At 38.2% G+C, this 3,675-nt stretch overlaps 1 pseudogene; it reads right to left on the bottom strand.

The window, feature by feature from the left end:
* Positions 1 to 217: 217 nt before the first annotated feature.
* On the bottom strand, positions 218 to 550 carry LOC105518693 (annotated as a pseudogene).
* Positions 551 to 3,675: the final 3,125 nt, after the last annotated feature.

Below are 3,675 nucleotides of genomic sequence, written 5' to 3'. Positions count from 1 at the left end.
GAAACGAATGAGACATTTCATTATTTTTTGTCACAGTCAAAATCTGAAACAGATTTCAAAGAGAGTTTTGGCTCCTCTTTATATTTTTTGTTTTTTTAATGATTACAATAGACATTTATTTAAAGTAAAACATTGGCAGACCAAATAATTCTGAAATTATATGTTTCAGGTTTAACCATCTTCATAAAAATACTTGGAGAACAGCTGCATCCAGACTTCAAATATGTGATGACTTCTTTGACCATTCTTCTCGTTCTTTTCTTTCCCAAATAAGCGCTTTCAGTTATGGCTCATGGTAGAATTTGTTTTCTTCATGTTTGGTCCGCTGCTCTTAAGGCAAGATCTGCTGTCTCTTAGTCAGGTCCAGTGTTCTAATGCGAAACATCCTACCGTTAGAAAGCCCTCGTATGGCTTCCTTTACGTCTTCATCCTCGTATATCGTCTCATCTCACGTTGACTCTAGTTTCTCAAATCCTGCAGCATTGTCATACCATTTTCAAATACCATCCACCTACCTGTCTGGTGCTGCGGTAGCCAGCCTGCTAGCCATCTTGACCCAAACACGAGATGTTGCCTTCTCCCTCTGTCTTTTTATGTATTTATTTGTCTAATTTATTTTATTTTATTTTTGAGATGGAGTTTTGCTCTTGTCGCTGGACCCAGGCTGGAGTGCAATGGTGCTGTCTCAGCTCACTGCAGCCTCAGCCTCCCAGATTCAAGCGATTCTCCTGCCTCAGCCTCACAAGTACCTGGGATTACAGGCATGCACTACCACACCTGGCTAGTTTTGTATTTTTAGTAGAGGCAGGGTTTCATCATGTTGGCCAGGCTGGTCTTGAACTCCTGACCTCAGGTGATCTGCCCACCTCGGCCTCCCAAAGTTCTGGGATTACAGGTGTGAGCCATTGCACCTGGCCTCTCTTTTTAAACTTTGTTGTTTGAAAAGATAACTTAAGAATGTAAGTGATGAGAATGAGTAGGAAATTTTTTTAATTACCCAGAAGCCAAAAAGACATCCCCAAATCATTAGGTGTTTTCTTTTGGAAGGTGCAGCCTTATCTTCTATTTATAGAGTCTTAGACTTGATGGTTTTTGGTCAAAAATCATTATAAGATTTATAAACTATACCCAATAGTGTAAGAAAAAAATATGTATATGTAGAAAAAATGCTGGAAGAAAATATGCTCAACTATTCACAGTGGATAGTTATTGCTAAGTGGTATGAATATGGCTGATTATTCCTTCCTTTGTATACTTTTCTGTGTTTAATGCAGTGGGCATATATGTTTATTTTTATCAAGTTTTTAAAAATTATAAAACTTTTGGAAGCACAAGGTAGCACTGATTTCAGAGCATGGAAAAAGTTACTCTTTGCAAAACAATTTCATAAATAACCAGCAATATCATTTAGGTGCCTAAAATTAGTTTTTATTTTATTTTATTTTTTGAGACGGAGTCTCGCTCTGTCACCCGGGCTGGAGTGCAGTGGCCGGATCTCAGCTCACTGCAAGCTCCGCCTCCCGGGTTTACGCCATTCTCCTGCCTCAGCCTCCCGAGTAGCTGGGACTACAGGCGCCAGCCACCTCGCCCGGCTAGTTTTTTGTATTTTTTAGTAGAGACGGGGTTTCACCGCGTTAGCCAGGATGGTCTCGATATCCTGACCTCATGATCCGCCCGTCTGGGCCTCCCAAAGTGCTGGGATTACAGGCTTGAGCCACCGCGCCCGGCCTAAAATTATTAACTCTAATTTTTTAAAGGAGCTTATGCAGAAAGAAAGACTAAAAGTTACATACATGTCTAATTTATCTTTTTTTCTGAAATTGATCTTAAATGAATGGATTCAAGTAACCCCCTGCAACCCGTCACCAAGGAACATCTGCAGCAAAGGACAAAATAAAAGATCATATTTAAGGTTATCCAGTACTCAAACTCCGTAACTCAGACCTCCTTGACTTGAGGAACCCAATGATGTCAAGTTGGGATTGTAGCAGTGAACATGGTTTGGGAGCAGATGCCATATTGATCTGTGTAAGCTTGACCCAACAGGGTTATCTTCATTGATTTTATGCAGTGATCCAATGTCATGTATTTAGTATAGCCAAGTTATTTAACAACTTTGATGGAAGGCTTGGTCCTACAGATTGGTGTCTAGTTTTGAGTCGCAAACCTCCAATATAGGGTAGACTAGGTATAAATTAAAGCCTCACAGTTCTATATTTGGGCCTCGAGTAATTTTGCTCCATGTCTCTTTGGGGATGTGATAAGGGGAAGTCTACGTTTTCAGCCTACTTAATTGTGTTCATATGAACATCATCCTATTGATAAAGTCATTATTTCTGCCCAGTTGCCAGATTCCAAGACAGCAAAAAGAGAAGTTATTTGCTTCCTCCCAATTGTTAAGTTTTACTTTTGCTATTCCAGCCCAAAGCCTACATGTAATTTGCCTAGGCTAATTATTAAAGTCAGTTTCTGTACTCTCAGCACATGCCAGAAGTGGAGGTAGGAGGTGAGAGGAATGGGTAAATGATCCTGAAACTGTCGTTGGCTGTAGGTGAGCTAGAATTAGCTAGCTAAATTCTGCCAAGAGTTATAGTTCTCACTTTTAATGATTTCCTTAATAATATTTTTAAAGGGACCACACAGATGCTTCAAAATGTGTGCTGTAAAAAGGAATGGGGAAGAATTCTTTATACTTATATGGAATAATCTATAGAATATTTTGTTAAGTGAGAAAAGCAAGGTGCCAAACCATAAAATGGTATTATGCTATTTTGGGGGCAAAAAGGGAGGGAAATATGAATATGGGTGTAGGTGTGTGTGTGCATGTGAATTTGCTTATATTTGTGAAAAGAAACACTGGTAGGATAAGCCAAAAATTAATTAAATGTTTATGAGAGAAGGAAGAAAACAGGTTGGATTTGGGATGGAAGAATGATTTCTCTGAATGTACCTTAGAATCTAATTTTGGCTTTGGAAACATTCATGTTTTACATGTTGAAAAAATAAAATTAAATCAAAGAAAAATTGACAGCAGATACATTTCACGCAAGTGTTTTTCTTACTTAGTCCCCTTTTATTCTGAGGAAAGAATTTAAGGCAGCTTAAATCAGAGCACAGATATATACCTTATGCACTTTGATAAATTTTGATTTTTCTGTAACTGCTAGAGAATAAAACCGTTTGGAGAGACTCTTGCCAGGGTAACTATGTAATCTGATGGCATTGTGCATTGGTAACTACTAACTCACTCCTTCCTCTGAAAAGCGGCCTAAAAAACAAGAGTAAGTTTTAGGATAGATTCTGCCTGTGCCCCTGAGAAATGACACCGCAAGGAAACAGACTTTCAGGATTCTTGAAGTAATGTACTTTACACAGGTAAGCATTTGATAATTTACTGACTTATATTTGGCTCATAATGATGCAACATAAAAGGTGAACATGTATGTAATTCATCCTGGCTCTGCAAACCTCAGGTCTGGCAATGCTTAATGAGGAGAGTGAAATGAGCTGCAACTAAGACTAAAGTAAAACTACTTTTTGTTCCCCTTTTTCCCTCTTTCTTCAACTTCTGATTGTTTTGTTTAAATGACCAGAATAAGATAGAATGCCTGTAATTAAAAATATTTAATAACGCTTACGTTATTATCTTTGCCACCTATTCAAAATCTTTTTAAA

The sequence above is a fragment of the Colobus angolensis genome, unplaced genomic scaffold (genome assembly GCF_000951035.1).
Source record: "Colobus angolensis palliatus isolate OR3802 unplaced genomic scaffold, Cang.pa_1.0 Scaffold327, whole genome shotgun sequence".
NCBI lineage: Eukaryota > Metazoa > Chordata > Mammalia > Primates > Cercopithecidae > Colobus > Colobus angolensis.
This window is presented reverse-complemented; position numbering and strand designations above follow the sequence as displayed.